Consider the following 22,262-nt stretch of genomic DNA (forward strand, 5'->3'; position numbering starts at 1 on the left):
CATTCATGAGTCAATAAAGGAGCGTCTTAATACTACGGGGGGAACCGTATCACTCAGTAGTCGATAAGAGTGAATAATATTCTACGGGGAGCTGTAGTATTCACTAGTCAGAGTATGACTCAGAGGAGTTCTTAGGCTTGGGTAGCCTTACCACTTGAGTCTTCGGGAACCTGGTTGCCCGACCAAGGGCGAGACTGGGGTCTCCCTGATGGTCGGGAATTGTTATATCCCGGGTTGAGGACGGATTATCGTCATCGGAAGAAATTGGAGAGATGGTGTGTGCATAAATTCGCGAATCGCGGGTATGGTTGACTATCAGATTGGAAATGAGTGGTTCCAGTTCTTTCCTTTTGAATCAGACTCTCAAGTTGAGTTTGGGACAATTCGTGTATTGAGTAGGCGAAATGAGGTTCCGGATTCGTATATGGGTTTCATTTTGAGGGGTATTGATCTCCATCTGATGTCTTAGACCGAGGTGGGTCAGTTTCGTTGGTATGGGACGAACCGCGAGACGCATGGAACCAGTAGGTGGTAGACGATAGAGGTCGGAGGTGAGACGACTTCAGATGGGGTTGTAGTATTCGCTTGGGGTAAAGCGAACTTCGTGAATTGTGTGTCACGATGGGCCGAGATAGTTATTGTGAGAAGGAAGTCGGTAAGTCGTTTTATTAGGTGTGCAGTGGGTAACCTTTGGAGGATCAACTACTAGGTCGGGAGTTGACCTGGTGCTTAGTGGTGGAAGGGACTTTTGAGAGGAACATGTTGGATTAGTTTCTAAGTCCATAACTATAATTGGTATATACTTGACCCGACCCAGCATGGTCCATTTGGGTTGCATGGCATCAGAACAATTTGGATAGACCTTTTGTGAGAAGAGGATATTTGTGACATATTAATATATTATAAGTTCTAATATATTAATATGAAATCATATTATTTAATTATTATTGATCAAAATTTAATATGGAATTAAATTTGTGATCAAAAGGAGACTAATTAAATATATGAGGATTGATTGTGTAAATCATTCATTCTTATATATGTGGGCTTATGATCCATGATTCCTTATGTTGGGTTTAACCCATGTGGTGACCCATGGATACTCCATGGAGGTTAAAACCCATGGAGCATAAGGAATGGGTAAAGACATGGGTTACATGGTGTAACCTTAATGTGCACACTATATAAAGACCCATTAGTTGGTGAAATTGGCACTAGTGCATACACAAGAGGGCAAGCTGATTTCTAGAGTGAAGTATCTCTTCTCATGGTTATTCCAAATGTTCATGATGTTGTGTGAACCATTTGAGGTGTCACATTTGGGGCACTAGGCTCTTAAGCTTCATGGAATCACGCTACAAGAAAGAGGTCTGTAATTCTACTAGAGTTTATATTACATGTACTTTATATTATGCTAGTTAGAACAATACCTTGGAAAGTTCATATTTGCATGTATAATAGAGAAAACATAGATCCAAGGTATTTAGGGTTGCATGCACACCTTAGGAGTGTTAGAATGCTCAAAAACCCAACAGTGGTATCAGAGCCTAGGCTTGTTTTCAATAATACTTGATGCTGTTTGCTGAAAATGTCGAAAAACTGCTCATTGGACAGTGGACTCGCCGAGTCCATGAAGGAACTCGACGAGTTCTTGTGTATCTTCAACCAACTCGCCGAGTCAGTTCATGCACTCGACGAGTTGGTGCTCCTGAGTGCAGATTTTCGAGTTTTGGTGCTGGAATTTGTTTAGAATCATTACCTTTAACTGTTTTGGACTTATAAAACCTGTTTTTTAAATGTGGTAATGATTATGGTAAACCAATTTCAAAGTTATTATCAAAGTTTCAAGTTTTATATATGTTTATATGATTCTTGAAAAAAAAAATTATTGATATGGATTGTTCATGCTTATGAGTTTTGGTAGATCATAGGAATTATGTGCAAATTGTTTATTAGTGTAATTTTTGATCTCAATGACATTGAATGGATTCCATAACTTGTCCTCAAGTTATGGAAAAACCAAAAGTTTTTTTTGTGTTACCTTGTTTTATGAGTTGATCTAGATTAATGAAAAATTATGTGATAGTTGGTTTTAATCCAAATTGATCTAGAGGTAGTTCATAAAATGTGTTTTTGTAACTTGTCCTCAAGTTATATGAAAAGTCACATTTATGAATCTTAAAACTCATAAAATTGCCATAGGTTACAAAATGAAGAGTCTTTTCCTCATAAATAGTTTTTATGGACTTCATAACTTGTCCTCAAGTTATGGATGTTCAAGAGTCTCTTCATTAAAGTCTTTAAGACTTTAATTAAACTCATAAGTTATGAAAATCCAAGAGTTTTGAAAAGTTTCAATACTTGCCCTCAGGTTTTGGAATTTGTAAAGTTTTGCTTATGAATGCTTTAATTCCAAATTAAACCTTAGAAGTTTAAAAGTTTAAAATTCAACCCTTATACTATTATTATAATTTTAATTATATAGATATGTATAAGATAAAGTCAATCTTACCGTTAGTAGGCCTCATTCACGAAGACAGTCTCTAAGGGGGTATAAGGTTACTGCCTATAAAATGGCAGTTTAATGGGTGTCCACTCTCACCCACCGTTTCCTTGACTGGTGGAGGGTCGTTAGCCGAACGGGTAGGATAAAGACTATAATTCTCCCTTCATTAAGAGTATAATGATAAATACTAAGTAACTAAACACTTATAAATTCCCAATCTTAGTTACTTAGGAAAATGTGAAATGGTGCTAACCCATGAAATTACACTTTGCACCTTTGTGAAGTCGTTAGTGGAGCGTGTGTGGTTAACCGGCACACTAACATGGGACTGACAATGTGTGGCAAAGGGTGACTTAAGTTTTATCATAGATCGGTGGAGCGCGTGTGGTTAACCGACACATCAATTAGGTGATAAAGTTGAGGGTACCAAGTCAATTTGCATGGTTATTCACACCTTCTTTGTGATCCTCGACATCCCAGTCACAAACTTGAGAGGGCACAATCGAGATTCAAACATGCCATTGAAAGTTCAATGTATCTCAAAAGATCTAGGAGTTTCAAATCCAATTAAAACTTAATTATATTTCGTTTTCATGGTGGAAATTGGTAAATCGTCATTTACGTACCTTCAAATATTTTATAACTTGGATTACGGCATCCCTCTTCCGGTTATAAATAGTTTGTTGGGTCCTAGCCTTAATATTTCATATTGGGTGTTATATTAAGGACTTTAAATCAACTGACTTCAATTTCTCCCATTATAAATGTCTAGTTTAGACAACTGTGGTCTTCCCAAATCTTTAGGAACAAGCTTCCTAATAAAGATGATATCCCAAATGGCAATCAAGGTGAAAGATTAATCTCTTTGTTGTGCATTAATGGGACTGGAAATCATACTTCACTTCCTCCACCTCCTCCAATAATTCACCCTATCCTACAAGTTTCAAGACTTGAAAAGTTCCAAGTCACTCAATCCCTATTGGCAAGCAAAGACTATATGTGCATACATCTTGGAGGTTAAGTCACATATTGGCAAGTCGGGAGAGTCGGGTGTCGAAGTCTCGAGGTAGCTGGCTGTTGACTTGGTTCTTCAGTTACTCCCTGATGATAGATCGCGACATGACCCTTTAGTGATCTTACCTATTTGCTTGATGCTGCTAAATCAGCAATGATTTGGAGCATTGGTAAAGCAAACTATACTAGAAGATCTACTTCCCAACCCTATTTGGACATTGACAATCGTGACATTGGAAGTCCAAAAAAAGCTTTCTCTTCCCAATGGAAAGGGATTGGCCATGGTCAAGTCATTTGACCAATGGTAAAGAGAAAGGCTAAGTCTGAGACAATCAAGTGTACCATTTCCAAAGAGTCCATATGTTTCTTTTGCCAAAAGAAGGGGCATTGGTTGCGAAGCTGTCGAATTTACCTGAAAGTTCATAAGGATGGTAAAAGTCAAAAAGATTGACTTTGCTTCAGGTAAAAGTCCATTATCTAACTCTATTAAGTTCCTATTTGGAGATTCTTAATACATGATGTAATGTAATTACATTTTGATGTTTTAGAAAAATCAAAGGAAGCTTAAAGAAAGAGTATGCTGATTCTGATCACGAAAATGGTTCGGTGATCAGAATTTTGAGCAACTGCTTAAGAGTTACGATAGATTGCTTAGGAATAGATATCAACATAGTTTTCATATGTATTTGCATTGTAAGGATAAGATTTTTCTGCAAGTCTTTAAAAAAAAAGTTTTGATTTATTTATTTTAAGTATCCTTACAATGGCATTTGTGAAAAATTGTTGTTTATATGTTACCATTGATAGCAATATTGGAAAATGGATTTGATTCTTTCATTTGTGGTCGTGTCATAATTTACCAAATAAGGAAAGATTCTCATTACCCAAGTTTCAATTGGACCGAAACTTGGAATCATGCAAGTTGTATAGTGTGATGAATGAGAATTTTCATCTTTGGAAAATTAAGACTAAGTCCTTGTCCACATGTATGCGTGAGTCAAGTGAAGGACTAAAGGATCGGGTACATTAGGTTGTGAACTGGTCAAGTCCACCACAAAGGCTACTAAGATTATTCATTATGATTTACTAAAGTTCAGTAAATATGGTTATGCTTACAAGTTTAAATGTAATTCTGAAACATTGGAAAGGTTTCAATGATTGGCAGAATGAATAAGAAGAATCAAATTAGGCAGAAAGATAAAAGCTTCTCCAATCTGAAGAGATGGGAGAGTACTTGAGTATCTTGTTTTATGATTATCTTAGTGATTATAAAACAATATCACAATTTGTCCTCTAAGGACACCTTAGTGCATTTGTTTGGCTAAGGAGAGGAATCGTGAATTGTGGAAATGGTCAAATCAAAAGATAAATCATACTTCGTTCCAAAAACAAGTCTTAGAGTCATACTCCAAGATTGTAACTTGAGTGACATAATCTGTAGAAAGTTTATAACACTTGTCAAATGTAGAGTAATATGTTTCCTATTCTTGTACATTTGAAGTTGGTTAGTTGTGATGTTTTGGATAAAACAAAGACCAACTAAGACCAATTGTGAGAAGTGTTTAACTTGTTAAGAATCCGCACTAACTTTTGAATATTTGTTTTGTCAAGGAATGGTTCTTGACAAAGAGAATATCATATGTCAAGAGGTTAGTGGGAGTCTTAAAAGATTTTGAGAAAGTTTCAAGAACTAATCAAGAATGAAACCTATTGTTTAATCACTAGCACACAACTTGAGGTTGTAAACCTATCGTGTTGACATATTCTTATTTCTGTGTCTATTCCAGTTAAAAGTTGACTATGCTTGTGAGTTCTATGAGTTCTCAATTGTTTGCATAACAACCTGGAAGCAATGGTAGGCCCTTGTGTTGTCGGGTGGCAAGAAAATGAGAATGGGCAAGTTCAGTCCATATGAGTTTGGGTTTGTCACTAACCTTGTCTTGTGATTATGGTTATGACAAATTCACATGGATAGGAACACTTACACCATAAAAATCTAAGTGTCACAAGGTTTCTCTTCGATTCATGAATATGATGGTGAGGAAACGCTTTCACTAAGTAGATTTTAAGTGATAGCAATTGTGATATTTGCATTCTCATGTCGTTAGTGGAGCGTGTATGGTTAACCGACACACTAACTAGTGAGAATGACAAAAGGTCTAAACATTATGATTACGGCATCCCTCTTCATAATTGTTTAGACACACATGTGAGCTATCTAAGGAAAAGTGTATGGTTTTGATAAAGTCTTATCAAAGCATCTCGTATAAGAAATCTGAACTTCGGTAAGAAAGTCAATAAAGTATTGATTTCTAGAAGTCCAGTTGATTTCTGGGTACATGTTAAAGCTAGTGGGAGCATAAGTGTTATGCTAGTAAGATAATAATCATTATGCTAGTGGGAACATGATTGTTATGATTAAGTGTTGCAAGTTAGCAATGTTAATTATAGAAAACAAGAGTTTCAATTCGCTTTGAAAAGGTTGTTTTGCTATAATTAAGGGACAAGATATACTTCATTTCAATTCTAAAAGCTTAGATTGAGATTTTAATCACCTTTAGTCAAGGATATATATATATATATATATATATATATATATATATATATATATATATATATATATATATATATGAATTTTATGTTGGAATGGTTCAACACAAGAAAATTCTATATATTGCGTTCTCAAAATTCGATTATGATTATGGCATCCCTCCTCATAGTCAAATTTTGAGAACATGGAAAATAAAAATTTTATAGCATGAATCGTGTCCCATATGCTTCGGGTATAGGATTGATTACATGTGCTATAATATTTATCCATTCTAAATTTTCCAAATGACTAGGGCATTAAGAGGAAAAAAGGAATAGAACTGGATATGACTAAAATGATCAAGCAATTGTCGAGGACAATCTGAGGTTTACCAAAGATTGGTTGCTCATGGACAATTGGAAGTACATAGTTAGGACCATATTGACATATTCTGAAAAGAGGCAACTCTTGTTCAGAAGTGATGGTCAAAATGGAAATATGGAATTGTTTCCTTAGGTGGAAGTTATTCTCTGAATCTGTGTAATATTAGAAAACTTCATGAAAAGAAGGATGTTCAAAGGAATGTACTTTGAATATGAGACTTCGTTTCCATGGAATTGATCTCCATTGGAATATTTTGTAATGTCTGTTGCCAAGTCTTTGTGACTTTTGTGCATAGTCATTACAAGAGAATCATTGCATATAAGTTTAGAATCTAACAGATTACAGTAAATGGCAAGAGTTTGGTATTCTTACATTTACAAAAGGGATTGAGATTATGAAATGAGCATCATTGGAGTCATGTTCAATTGATCTATTTCACAAAAGAAAGGATCATAGGTAAACATAGTGTGCATGCTTGGAGCATGGCATGACTATTGTTTTAATTCAAGTATTAAGTTGATAATTCGAAACATTACATGAATAATGAGTAATCAATATGGTGTGTAGATAAAAGGTGTTTTTATTTACTCTCAAAGTGTTGGGGCCATATAGGATTAGTATTATTCTTGTGTTTCACTTTGCATGTTTTGACTTCCCGAATAACTAAGTTATTCAAACCGTCCACAGTCAATCATACTTTGGAAGTAGGTATTGAGGCAAGACTGTCATGAATGGGTCTGTAGTCTGTCTAGGTGGCTAGACTTAGCTGCAATATTCATGAGTGCTCCTGGAATAAGATTCGAGTATTGGATTAAACCCACGCTCATTTGAATCACTTCATGGATTTTATCACGAGTGAATCATGAGACGATAATATCTTATATTCTTCAAACCTAGAGATATGAGTTGTTGACTATGAGTTGGTTATACATTGATTGCACGAAAACGCATTGGTAACTCGATGTTATAAAACGTTCCTTTGTGTATGATTCAACAAGTAGTTAGTACAAGCATATGAGTCAAAGTTTATCCATTCCTTTTACCCTTAAAGGGATAAAAGCGATATCTGTGGGCCCCTCGATGATTTAGTGATGACACCCTAAGTGCTTGGCCAAGCCTGGATTGATTTGATTTGTTCAATTAGTCGGTCGTCATAAATCAGAAATCGGGAAAAAATAAATGGACAGAGAGATTGATTATAATCCATGTCTCAGTCCATATGATATCTAGAATGGAGGAATATATGATCACTTATCTAATGGACGCATCATTGATTTGTTCAGAGTTCGACAGCGGCTTTTAAGAGCTACGATTGCTGGTCAGGTTGGAGTCAAGACTGTTGGATTAGTGTCTAAGTCCATAACTATAATTGGTATATACTTGACCCGACCCAACATGATCCATTTGGGTTGCATGGCATCGGAACAATTTGGATAGACCTTTTGTGAGAAGAGGATATTTGTGACATATTAATATATTATAAGTTCTAATATATTAATATGAAATCATCTTATTTAATTAGTATTGATCAAGATTTAATATGGAATTAAATTTGTGATCAAAAGGAGACTAATTAAATATATGGGGATTGATTGTGTAAATCATTCATTCGTATATATGTGGGCTTATGATCCATGATTCCTTATGTTGGGTTTAACCCATGTGGTGACCCATGGATACTACATGGAGGTTAAAAGCCATGGAGCATTAGGAATGGGTAAAGACATGGGTTACATGGTGTCACCCTAATGTGCACACTATATAAAGACCCCATTAGTTGGTGAAATTGGCACTAGTGCATACACGAGAGGGCAAGCCGATTTCTAGAGTGAAGTATCTCTTCTCATGGTTATTCCAAATGTTCATGATGTTGTGTGAACCATTTGAGGTGTCACATTTGGGGCACTAGGCTCTTAAGCTTCATGGAATCAAGCTACAAGAAAGAGGTATGTAATTCTACTAGATTTTATATTACATGTACTTTATATTATGCTAGCTTGAACAATACCTTGGAAAGTTCATATTTGCATGTATAATAGAGAAAACATAGATCCAAGGTATTTAGGGTTGCATGCACACCTTAGGAGTGTTAGAATGCTCAAAAACCCAACAAAACTGGGGCTTATGATTAAGGGTGTCAGAGGATCGTTCCGAGCTGGCTTGATCGCTTTCTTGTGTCTGAGGACAGAGTTTGAGGATCTTTTCTTCAGAAGAGTTCTGCTAGCTGTTCAGGCGGTGGGTCCTTAGCGGGATATGACCTTTTCGTTCCTTTTGAGTTTCGACCGGGATCGATTAGGGAATCGGAATTGGTAGAGTGTTGTTAAAGTCTATTATTCGATGAGCGATTAACATGATGATATTTTGCGAGGGTGGTCTGGCAGGGAGACAGACCACTAGAGTTTTCAAGTTCTGGAGAGACAGATCGAGTACCGCAGCGGCAGAAGGGTCTGTCCTTGATGTGCACAAAAGTACCCACTAATTTTATAATTTATAACCCTACTAACTTAACTAACTAAAATGCACCTAGGCAGTGTACCTAGTCGAATTATAGAATAGTTGGGTAAGTCGGGTGTCGATCACAGGGAACGGTGTCAACTAATTAATTTACTAAATTAACCTATTTTTAGAATAAAGATGGGGTTTTATCTGATTTTGCAAGACCATATGAACTTAAGTCACAAAATTCAATCAATTAATTAAAATTACTCCTGTCTAGTTTGAATCCACTTCTTTATTTATGTTTAGCTAATAATTATGTATTATCAAAGTTGGTCACCGATTATTATGTAACTAGCAATTTAAGTCCAAATTTACTAAGCTTTTTACCGATTCATGAATTACCTTGTATGGTCACACATAAGCAAAACACAGAATTAGTTATTAGTTATAAGTGAGCTATGTAAGATTTATCTAAGCAAACACAATTATGGTCATAAATTATGTCCTCTAGCACAACTAAATTAGTTACTTTTATCACTTATCTAAGATTTTGGTCGATCCTAGCTCTAGCAATTCAATGTTCACTAAATTACTAGGTTTCAAGTTCATGTAATTTAATGGTCACTAAGCTACACTTAACATGAATTTAAGCAACTAAGAAACTAAAATAACATGCTAGGTAATGCTAATCAAACACAAGCAATTTACCAACTAAACATATTCAATAGTCATTAAGCTAAAACATAATTCAGAAGCTTCATCTAGCTAGACAAGAGCTGCTAGATTCAGCTACTCATAGTAACAAGTAAGCAAACACAAATCAAATTATCAAACATGTTCATAACTATCAAACTAATTAACTAATTATGAACCTTTACCCCCTTTTGGTGTTTAAAGCCTTTTCCAGGACTCTTCTTCTGCTCTAAATCGTCTTCAGGCCACCTTTTCTCTCAGCCAAGAAGTTCTCAAATCGTAATGGGCAAGGGAATTTATAGTTTTCTGATTTCCCTAGTTCACGTCGTGAACCATACGGATTCACATCGTGAATGCGATCTTTTCGTATTCGACAAGGACTCTTTCACCCGGATGTAAATCTTCTGGAATACTCTTCTCACGTCGTGAATCATGAACAATTTACGTCGTGAGAACGCTTTTTTTGCTGAGTTTTTCATCCTTCTTCCCTTCAAGCCTCCAAAGTTCCAAATATTGTCAATTCTGGTCCCTTACTTCGAAAATGCCTCTATTTTGGCTGCAAATAACAATTTATTCTTATAAGTACCATTATCCTATGCAATTAACCAAAATATTAATAAAAATGTAAATAAATATTGCCTAAAAATATGTATAAATATGGCAATATCAAAATACCCCACACTTGTTCATTGATTGCCCTCAAGCAAATTTAATTATTTTTAAACTTAAACATTCATCACCAACATCACATAGAACAATCCAACTCAAACTCAGCCATTATGCCAAGACCTCAACGCATGCATTTGTGTCTAAAATTTTTCCTAAGTAACCCCCCTCAATTCTAAATACTCACAATCCTCATAAACACTCGCCCACTTCTTTCGAACAATGCTCATTTTATGCAACCCTCCGAATCCATCCGCATAAAACTTTCTAACCTCAAGGTATTTTTGTAAAGCCACCCAAGCATACATAATCTAGAAAATTACAATTTTTCGATACCAATATGGAGCTCTTTGGAATTTTTCACTTCTTTGATAATTTGATCTTTGATTTCTTTAAATTCACAAACTTTTATGTTTTTGATCTCTTCAACTTCTGAAAACTTCAGAATTTTCGATTTTTGATCTTCATACTTTGATACTTTTATGCTCCAAAAATTCTTCAAATTTTCACTTTGTTGGTAATTTCTCACTTTTTTTTACATGTACTCACTTTTTATATCACTCAAAAACCTACATGCTTAAGCAGGGGCGCTTTACTTCAACCTTTATTGGTTAAGGATATTAATTTTCCTGGATACATTTCAGGTTTAGGCTGCTAAACATATCGCATCCCTCAAACTAAGCGAGGTTGTGTTTTTGTCCCATGATTTCACTAGAAAAAGGGAGGCCACAAATGCACTATAACGTGTATTGGCTCAACTAAACATTTGAGCCCTTATCAGATCATCCCAATGCAACACTAGCAACTTAAGTTCAAATTATTATTACTAGAACTAATATTATTTTCAAACCCATGAAAAATTTTAAATTCCCTAAGATTTCTAGCAATTTACTAATTTACTTTTTCTACCCCCTACCCCACACTTATTACATACAATGCCCTCATTGCATGCATAAAATAAATAAAAAGCAATAAAGGGAGAAAAAGGAACAGACTCCCCTGGGATAGAAGTGGCAAGAGCGAACTCCAAATGTGTAGTTGACATGTGCATCTTGAATATGGAACTTCATCTAAATAGGAACTTGGACTTGAACTCACGAAAGATGTAAGTGAGCCAACAAGCGAAAAAGCAATGAATCGAAACTTCAAACTCCCACAAGGATGGTTTAAGTCTTCAAAATGTATAGAATAATGTGGGAAAGCATACACCACTTTGTATAGTAGAGGAAACAGCCAGCATGCGCGTCATAAAAAACACCAAATATAATGAAAATGGAAAAACTCACAACGTGAATTATATAGGCTCACGACGTGAGGTCGCAGGAATGCGGATTCTGTAATCTATTATAACTCAACTCACGACGTGAATAGTGTATTCTCACGTCGTGAAAACTGGGCGACTGAAAAATGAGACTGCCATTGTTCTTATTACTTTTGGCATCCCATTCAAATTTCTAAATTGTTAAAAACACTGCTGAATGCAGAATTTCTATGACTCCTTGCTAATCTCATCCTCTCTCTCGACTCACCCCACACTTATTTTTAATTGTGGGTCTCGACTCTTAACTCTAGACTTGTAACGACCCTTGACTAGACGATCACGACTCTTGACTCGACTTTACTCCCTTCCCAAGACTCCTTAGCAAGTTGTAATGAAAACACCAAAATACAACTAAAAGTAACATAATAGTTTAAAAGTCTTACAAACCAAAACAAGTTCACAACCACAAAAATCTAAACCAAATAAAATTAAAACAAAAACTAAATAGGAACTCAATCGTCATCTTCTTCACCACGTGCTCCACTTGCACCGGCTCCATCTCCTCCTTGGCCTCGATACTCGCTCATCCTAGGGCAAAGTGGGTAATGATACCCTAAATGAGGAGGCTGCTCCACATGGAAATGTTGCACCAAATTCTCCATTGTCCCCCCAATCCAGTTCATGCTCAAGGAAAGCTGGTCAAAATACCCTGTCATATCATCCCCAAATTGTGATGCTACCATAGATGCTGATTGGCGAACCGGTTTTCCTCTTTCCCCTCGTCCTCTCACATTCCTTCTCCTCGGCCTTGGTTGTGGTGCAGGTTGATCACCCTGCTGCTCATCACCATCCTCATCATCCGACCCCAAAATACCCCAGTGAGTCCCATAATTTTTTACCACCCGCATAGTCTCCAAATAACCCATACTAAACTCATGTTCATCCATGCAAGTCATGGAACGAGTGATACCGGGAACAAGCAACCCATACGATCGGGCCAAACGGGTAATGAAATGCCCTCCACAAATAGGGCTCCCGGGGCGAGAACTGGCAGCAGAGTCAGCCAGAAAGCGTGCCAAAAAATAGGGGATGTTGCAACACACTCCCGGCTGCAAAATGCACCATAAAAAGAATAAATTCTGCTTTGTCACCTTGTCCCCATGCCTTCTGTGATTGATGGAGAAAGTGATAAATCGGTGTAGTACTCGGTGGATAGGAGATCGAATGCTGCTCTCGGGGGACACTCCGGAATTGAATATTCCGGAGGCAATATTATGCCAGAAATCAAACCCAGTGACATCATTCGCATACCCTCTAGCTGAATCCCTCAAAAACATGCTAAACTCGGGAGTCATAGCCTCCTGGGGATTATATATCCCCACCCTCCAAGAAAATTCCATGAGGCTGCACTCTCGATACTCACCCCCGAGACGGAATACCAAAGCTTGTGGATAATGGGGGTCTTGAACATTCTCGTGGAATGTAACTATTGAGAAAAATTCAACACAAAACTCCTTATATAACCGCTCTTGGATGCGAAAAAGATTGAGCCATCCCGAGCAAGGGAACGAATAACCATCTCTAATAAAGATTTTGGTTAGAAACGGGGACAGCCTATCCATGAGTCCAACTTCCCTCAACCGTGTCCAATTGATGGTGGGTGCGACTGCAATCTCCCGGTTGTAAAGCCACCCCAACCGATTGTTCCAACGCGTAGAAATATCCCGTGACTTATTCGTTGGAAAGAAGTAAAACGGGTGGAGATTAGCAACCCCGGTTGGAACTTCTTTTCTGGGAGCCATTACTGTAAAAATAAACAAAAACAAACCAACAAAGACATCCCAAAAGATTAGCATTAAACAGAATTTAAAACTGTAAATATCCAGGATTCACGTCGTGAATTTCGAGGAATTCACGTCGTGAGTTCGTAAGCAGAACCCGGAATCGATCAAGGCAGAAATCAAATCGGGCCAACCATGTCAAAGGGGTTTACTCCTAGGGCGATTTCAAACTTATTTCAAACACATTCAGCAAGAAATTCATAGATTTAGGGTATCGATTTTAAGATTCAAGTTAAATGCATACCCTAACCCCTAAATCTAGCATTTACAGCAATAATAAACAATGGGAAAAAGATTAAAATACCTAGGATGGAGAATTACGTAAGCACAAGAGGATTAAAGGACGTGTGGCGGCCGAAATCGAACAAGGGGGGGACCAGTCGCCTCTTTCACTTCGTGGGAATAAAGAAATGTTTGGTCAAAGAGGGTTCTGTGTTCTTTATTCTGTGGTCCCGTGTGTTTCAGGATTCACGTCGTGAATGTAGAGAAATTCACGTCGTGAATTCAGTCTGGGCTTAAAACTGGGCTTATTCAATCTATACCAGAATTGGACTGGACTAAAAATAATGGGCCATTTAATGGGCTAATTATGGATTAATGGAATATTGTCCATTTCAATCTGGACTCACGTCGTGAATCATAATAATTCACGTCGTGAATACCGTCTGACTCCCAATTTGTCTATTAACTAAATTTTTTAATTATTATTCTTTAATTTTTAGGGACCCCACACTCAGTGTTGTATCATGTATAAAGTGATTTGGATGATAAGATCGACTTCCCTAAAACAAAAATGCAAAAATTAAAAAGAGAAAGAAAAACGCAAACCAAACTCGGGTTGCCTCCCGAGAAGCGCTTCTTTTTTAGGAGTCTTGAGCTGGACTCCGTGCCCCCTACGTTGATTCGTCAGAAGAGTCCACCATCAGGATCTTCTGCTCTTTGAAACGCCTCTTGTAAGCTTGAACTCAACGAATATACGCCTTTTTAGAATTCTCCTTTTTAACCTTAACTTCGTCTCCATCGAGCTTGCGTTTGATCCCTTGAGTCTTCAATTTTTCATCATTTTTAAGCTTCATAATAACCTCCTCCTCCTTCATCACTGGGCTAGTCACTTTTGATGTCACCTCCTCTCCATCACTTGATATTTCATCACTTTCCTCACTTATCAGAGATGTTGGTTTCGTAAAGGCAATAACTTCAACGAAAAACAGAACGGATGCTCTTGGTTTAGTGCGTTTGACTTGTTGAATTGATTTAATTTCTTCTTCCATAAGCTTCTCCAATTCTTCAAGCTCATTATCATCTTCAATATTGAACACTTCACTTTGAACATCAAATCCTTGGAAACCATCTTGTAGTCCAAAAGTTTCTTCTTCATCACCAACCCTCAACGTGAGCTTGGACTCTCGAATATCGACAAGAGCCCTAGCAGTATTCAGTAAAGGGCGACCAAGAATGATGGGGACATTCACATCCTCTTTCATATCCATCACTACAAAGTCAACTGGGAAAACGAATTTCCCAATTTTAACTAGGATGTCTTCTACTATCCCTTTTGGGTGAGTCACTGAACGATTTGCCATGTGGATTGTCATTTTTGTAGCCTTCATCTTCTGAATATTTAACATTTGGTAAAATGAAAAAGGCATAAAGTTAATGCTAGCCCCAGAATCGTCTAAAGCATATGTCTTCAAATTATTACCAAACTCACATGGAAGAGTGAGGCGTCCAGGATCTCCCATCTTCTTAGGTATCTCTCCCAATACAGCCCTTGAGCTTTCCTCACTAAGGATCACTTTAGAATTCTTCTTCAATTCTTGGCCAGTGTCTATTAGATCTCAGAGGAACTTCGCGTATTCTGGAACTTTTGCAAGTGAATCAATAAAAGGAGTATTAATAGAAATACCCTTCATTTGTGAATAAACTCCAGATGCTCCCTTTACAGTGGACTAAGACGTGCTCGAGACGGAAATGGTAAAGGCGGGTGATAAACTGGAACATATACGGAATTATTCTGTTCAGACCGAGCCCACGATGTGAGCATATCGTGCTCACGACGTGAACTTGGTATTCCAGCAAATTCTTCGTTTTCGAGTTTTGTCTTCTTAGGCTTCAGTTCATCTGGCTTTGGCTCCACTTCTAAAGCTTCAAGGAATTCAGAAATCGCTTCTTCTTCAAGTATCAATGGCCATGACGTGAGATTGTGTCTTCAATTCAGGAACTGGTGGAGACAGTCTTTTATTTACCAAAGTAGTGAGTTGACCAAGTTGAACTTCAAGGTTATTGATGGAAGCTTGTTGATTTTTTAATAATGATTGTTGGTCAATCATCATAGCATCAGTAGCATCATGCCTTTTTTTTGAAGCTTCCATAAACTTTATTAACATGGTCTCTAGATCAACTTTCTTCTCAACTGGTGGTTGCTCTCTTTGGTAAAAACCCCGACCAGTTTACCTAAATTTCTCTTCTTTTTGCTTCTTGTATTCATCGTAAGGCAGCCACTCCTTCTTTGGTTTCCTCCAATCTTCATCGTATTTGTCCCCACTCGAATAGCAAACTTGAGCTTTCTTGTTTCCATATTCATCCATATTGCAACCCCTTGTCAAATGTGGGCCGCTACATCTCTCGCAACCAACTCGAATTGCATGAATTGATTGGTCCATTTGGGTCAATCTCCTATCCATAGTGCTAAGCATTGCCATCACAGTAGCCATCTCTTCAGTTTATGCACCTCCACTGCCTTTTATCCCATCGCGCCCTGGGTTGTGATACTCATAAGAGTGCTTTGAAAATTCTTCAATCAGCTCCTTGGCCTGATTTGGGTTCTTCTTTGTTAGTGGTCCTTGTGAATCAAGGAGTTGTCTAGTCATGACATTAACCCCACCATAGAATATCGACATTTCTTGCTGAATATTTAGGTCATGTTGAGGACAATTCCTTAACAACCCCTTGTAGCGCTCCCATGCCTCGTATAATGACTCCCTCGGATTTTGCTCAAAGTTGGCAATCGCCTTCTTGAGTTTAGAGATTTTGGAGGATGGGCAAAACTGATCTAGAAATTTCTCACGCAATTGGGCCCATGTGGTGATTGTACCAGATGGTAGAGCCTTCAACCAGTCTTTTGCAGCTCCTTTGAAAGTGACTGGTAACATCCTTAACAAAGCTGTCTCCCTTGGGATATTAGGAGTATTAAAATAATCCGCAATATCATTGACCTCGTCTAAATTCTTAAAAGCATCCTCATGATCCTTCCCATAGAATGGGATATCCTTGAGTGCAGTAAGGATATGTCCCTTTAACTCGAATGTGGCATTGGCAGGAATCGTAGGATGTACTAAACCCGGCCCCACATCATCTCGAATGCGCTTCTTGTAATCCCCCATAGCCATCTCATCAATGTTCGCCATTTCGTTCTCTGGCTCGTTCTCGGGTTCACTCGTATAAAGTCCAAATTTTGTTTCTGATTCGTACTCGGTCTCGTGTGGATTAGGAAATTGATCGAAGACTTCAAACTTGCTCTTTGAGGCTGAACTCGATTCTCCCGTTGTCTTTCCTGACTTCCTTGAAAAGGCTAATTTCAGTTCTTGTAAAGGCGACTTCTTATTATTCTTTTTGTGCAGCGTAGACTCTGGATCTTCAAGTGGTGGCACCAAAGGTGTGTTGGATCCTCTGGTCATCAACTTCTGCAAAACAAACAAAATAACAACGTAAAACTGAACTAAAATAGAAAAACAAACTAAAAACAAAGAAAACTAGGATCACAGTATTCACGACTTGAATATTGTAATACCCACGTCGTGAGTTATGTAATGCCAAAAAAAAAGTTGAAACTGAAAAATAACTCTTTGCAGGTTTTATCCCACAAAAAGGATCGATTAATTTAAAGTAAATAAATCAACAATTACTAAGCCGTTCCCCGGCAACGGCGCCAAAAACTTGATGTGCACAAAAGTACCCACTAATTTTATAATTTATAACCCTACTAACTTAACTAACTAAAATGCACCTAGGCAGTGTACCTAGTCGAATTATAGAATAGTTGGGTAAGTCGGGTGTCGATCACAGGGAACGGTGTCAACTAATTAATTTACTAAATTAACGTATTTTTAGAATAAAGATGGGGTTTTATCTGATTTTGCAAGACCAGATAAACTTAAGTCACAAAATTCAATCAATTAATTAAAATTACTCCTGTCTAGTTTGAATCCACTTCTTTATTTATGTTTAGCTAATAATTATGTATTATCAAAGTTGGTCACCGATTATTATGTAATTATTAATTTAAGTCCAAATTTACTAATCTTTTTACCAATTCATGAATTACCTTGTATGGTCACACATAAGCAAAACACAGAATTAGTTATTAGTTATAAGTGAGCTATGTAAGATTTATCTAAGCAAACACATTTATGGTCATAAATTATGTCCTCTAGCACAGCTAAATTAGTTACTTTTATCACTTATCTAAGATTTTGGTCGATCCTAGCTCTAGCAATTCAATGTTCACTAAATTACTGGGTTTCAAGTTCATGTAATTTAATGGTCACTAAGCTACACAGAACATGAATTTAAGCAACTAAGAAACTAAAATAACATGCTAGGTAATGATAATCAAACACAAGCAATTTACCAACTAAACATATTCAATAGTCATTAAGCTAAAACATAATTCAGAAGCTTCATCTAGCTAGACAAGAGCTGCTAGATTCAGCTACTCATAGTAACAAGTAAGCAAACACAAATCAAATTATCAAACATGTTCATAACTATCAAACTAATTAACTAATTATGAACCTTTACCCCCTTTTGGTGTTTAAAGCCTTTTCCAGGACTCTTCTTCTGCTCCAAATCGTCTTCAGGCCACCTTTTCTCTCAGCCAAGAAGTTCTCAAATCGTAATGGGCAAGGGAATTTATAGTTTTCTGATTTCCCTAGTTCACGTCGTGAACCATACGGATTCACGTCGTGAATGCGATCTTTTCGTATTCGACAAGGACTCTTTCACCCGGATGTAAATCTTTTGGAATACTCTTCTCACGTCGTGAATCATGAACAATTTACATCGTGAGAACGCTTTTTTTTGCTGAGTTTTTCATCCTTCTTCCCTTCAAGCCTCCAAAGTTCCAAATATTGTCAATTCTGGTCCCTTACTTCGAAAATGCCTCTATTTTGGCTGCAAATAACAATTTATTCTTATAAGTACTATTATCATATGCAATTAACCAAAATATTAATAAAAATGTAAATAAATATTGCCTAAAAATATGTATAAATATGGCAATATCAGTCCTTCTTCGGGGTCGTGATTTCCTGTTGGGTCCAGGTGTCTTTGGAAGAGATTGTTGTATGATATGAGGTCCTTTCGATGGTGCTTCTAGGGTTATTGGGTTCGATCTATGTGTTGATAAGGAGCCATTTCGAGGGCGAAATCTAATTCAAGTGGGGGAGAATTGTAACATCCTGTTTCGGACCGTCCGTGATTAGGGTTCGAGGGCTGCAACCCGGGCATGAGGAAGCCTCGGGGCTGCGACGAGTTGCTAGAAGCATAGGGCTTCTCTTTACCTTTCCGTGGATATGAGGTTCATTGGAAACGAAGTTATATCAAGGAAACTATGGAAGTTTGAAGCTTTGGCAGGATAAGCCCCTTATTTGAGAAAGGTGACAGTTGAGTACTTTGGGCGTACGTGTGTGTACGCTTAGCGTACTCATGTGCGTGACTTTTAAGCGGAGCCACCTACTACGTTGGGCATACCAGAGGGTACGTTGGGCGTACTAGGCACAAAATGAAAACCCTAAATGAGGGGGTGTCCATATATAAAGAATAATATGGCCTCATTCCTGGCCACCATGCTCAGACAATAAACCCTCTCAAACCCTAAATACTCGTCCATTGAGCTTGTGTCACCATTTGTGAGATGTTGAGTGATCTTGTGGTTCTTTGGAGTGAAGAAGGAGCCTTGAAGAAGAAGGAGAAGGAGTGGGATTCCATGCTTTGGATCTGAGCTTATCTGAGTTGGAAGCTTCATGTTGAGGTATAAAGCTCAAAGCTTTCTCACTCTTTTGATTTGTGCATCATTTTAGTGTATTTTAGGTTTTTAGTCCCAAAGTTGGAGACTTTATGAGATATTGAGCTCCAGAGGTTATTATCAGCTTCTTTGAGTGTCTTTAGTGGTGTCGAGTTATAAAAATCAAGACTTGGACGTTTGTATCAACCCATGCAGGAGATATGTGCATTTGAGATGAGAAAATGAGAGTTTTGGGTGTTTGTGACTTTACCAGCCATGCAAAGGCTTAAAGTCACAGACTTTATGGAGTAAGAGCCTCTAGGAAGTCCAGATCTGTGATATGAGCTAAGCTCTTAACGGGTTAGATCGTAATTGGGTTAATTGTGGGTTTGGCTCAGAGATAGAGGTCGGTGCGTAGCAACAACATTTTTAGGAGTTGTTCATCATTTGAGGTGAGTCTTCTCACTATAGTTACCATGAGTTGTATCTTTGTCTGACCGTGATGTCTTATGTGCTTACCTGTGTATTGTGATATTCTGCATTATGTCTTTGTGATTTATGCTGAGTATTATTGTTATGAGCTTATTGAGTTAGGACCGGAGGGTCCACCCGAGTTGTGGGACCGGAGGGTCTCCATTGAGACACATTGATCGGAGGGTCGTATTGAGTTAGCCTCGAGTGGCTAATGTGATGTGTGTGGTATTTTGGGGAACTCACTAAGCTTCGTGTTTACCGTGTTATGTGATATGTGTTTCAGGTTCTTCTCAGGAACGCAGGAAGGCGCCGGCTTGATTGTACATACTAGAGAAAGAGTTATGTTTCGAGGATCCTGGATTATTAATCAAACAATTATGGAGTTGCTTTTTGTAAATTAAATAAATGAGATTTTTGTGAAATGTATTATGAGAGTTATGTGATTTTAAAAATGAAAAATTTGTTTGAAAATTTACGGTGTTACCTTACATCAATGATATATGAATCAACATCCACCTAGAACTGGATTCTACAATGAATTTAGTTACCAAATTTCATAGTTGCATGTTAATACATATATTTAAGAGCATTACAAAAAAAATTTTAAAAGTTAATTTTCATGAAAATGTATATTTGCACAAAAAAAATAAGAATATGCATTAAAAAAACATATAATTTTTTGATTTTTTTTTAAATCTTAATTTTGAAATATAAAGTATATTTTCACTTATTTGAAAAATGAATTAATTATTTTCTTTATTTTTTTTAAAAAAACTAACAGTGGTATTCCGTACATTTTAAAATTAATATTAAAAAAAAGAATTTTTCAAAAAAATGCATTTTTAATGCATATTCATATATTTTTGTGTATATGTATATTTAAAAAAAACATGTGCATATGGACATGCGTATTTTAAAAAGCATTTTTTATGTTTATATATATATATATATATATATATATATATATATATATATATATATATATATATATATATGCATATGTATATGTATATGTATATGTATATGTATATGCATATGATTATGCTTATGTATATGCATATGTATAAAAACAAGTATATGATATATGCATATGGATAAGAACAAGTATATGCATATGCATAATAATAAATATATGCATATCCATATGAATAACTATATGCATTGGCATATGAATAACTATATGCATAAGCCATTTTAAATACATAAGAACGTTATTTTGATGTTACGGTAAGTTTTATAATTAATATGGAACGAACCGTAAAAAATGAATGATAGTTTAGGGTGATCATGATTTAATTATAATTGTAAAAGAAGTGTGAAATGGACCTAGTGTGATGATAGTCTCCAAACATGCATAACTTCAATTGGGAGCATATTTTCTTCGATTTTGCCTACAATATATTGAAATTAAACAAGTAATTTTTTTATGTAATTTTGTTTATAAAAAATCAAAATTAAAAAAATGTACCTCAAATAAGAGCATATCAATTATAGACTTTCCATATTGCTCGACCAAAGTCTTGCATTCTTGGCTCATTAATCCATGAGCACCAATAGCTTGATTGATTTGAGTAACAACCTAAAAAAGAGGTTCTAACCAACAAAATATACATTTATGAATGTGTATAAATGTCTATTTTACCGCTGGAAATAGTAAACTATACAAACCGTTGGACCAGCCAACAAAGAGGTTCCAGAACTTTATAGTTATTTTTCTTAGTTTAACTTTTTTTTCTTAGCTTTAGTTTTAAAGTTTTTAGTGATTGATTTAAGTTAATCTAAACTTGAAAAATCAGATAATACCCATAATTTTTAGTTATTTTTCTTAGTTTAACTTTTTTTCTTTTATTTTCTTAATTAGAATACAGTTCCCTATGAACGAATATTTACTCTCTACTTTACTACTATGCGACTAGGTACACTGGCTTTTTGTGTTTTAGCAGAGTTGAATAATTAGGATTGTAACTTTAAAGCTTTTTAGTGAATATAAAAAAAACACATCACCCTTTGTATCTGAGCATTTTATGAGCATATGATACTCATAAACATAAGTTCATACTAATAATATGATTTGAATGCAACAAAATGAAGGCTTGAGTGATCTATAGTTGAATTTATGGAATAATTAACCATAAGGGAATTTTTGGAAATCTATGGATAACTACACGAAGATTGACATATAAAAAGTAAATGACATTCATGAACATATATTAACACTCTAGAGATGATATTGAAACACAAACATTAAGTGATGCTAGTAAGGTTCTAGCTCTAGTGATTGCCTTGGCCCAAAGGGAAAAATAGGAAAGTTGGAATGGAATTGGACACTTCATAACTCCATTATCGAATTAACATGAGAATTGTGTAAAATTAAGCACTTGACAAGACCAAATGATATATTAGATGAGTTGGGAATAAGTCATATTTATTACAGAGTGTTCTTGATCAAC

General features: G+C 36.4%; 1 non-coding gene across 1 annotated transcript; it reads left to right on the forward strand.

Moving 5' to 3' along the window:
* The first annotated feature begins 16,250 nt into the window (after positions 1–16,250).
* LOC145118342 (small nucleolar RNA R71) lies at positions 16,251–16,357 on the forward strand. The gene has a single exon (XR_013713297.1). It is a non-coding gene; the product is annotated as a small nucleolar RNA R71 (small nucleolar RNA).
* The last annotated feature ends 5,905 nt before the right edge of the window (positions 16,358–22,262 follow it).

The sequence above is a fragment of the Lactuca virosa genome, chromosome 5, assembly GCF_052849685.1.
Source record: "Lactuca virosa cultivar CGN04683 chromosome 5, Lactuca_virosa_CGN04683_v6, whole genome shotgun sequence".
Classification (NCBI taxonomy): domain Eukaryota; kingdom Viridiplantae; phylum Streptophyta; class Magnoliopsida; order Asterales; family Asteraceae; genus Lactuca; species Lactuca virosa.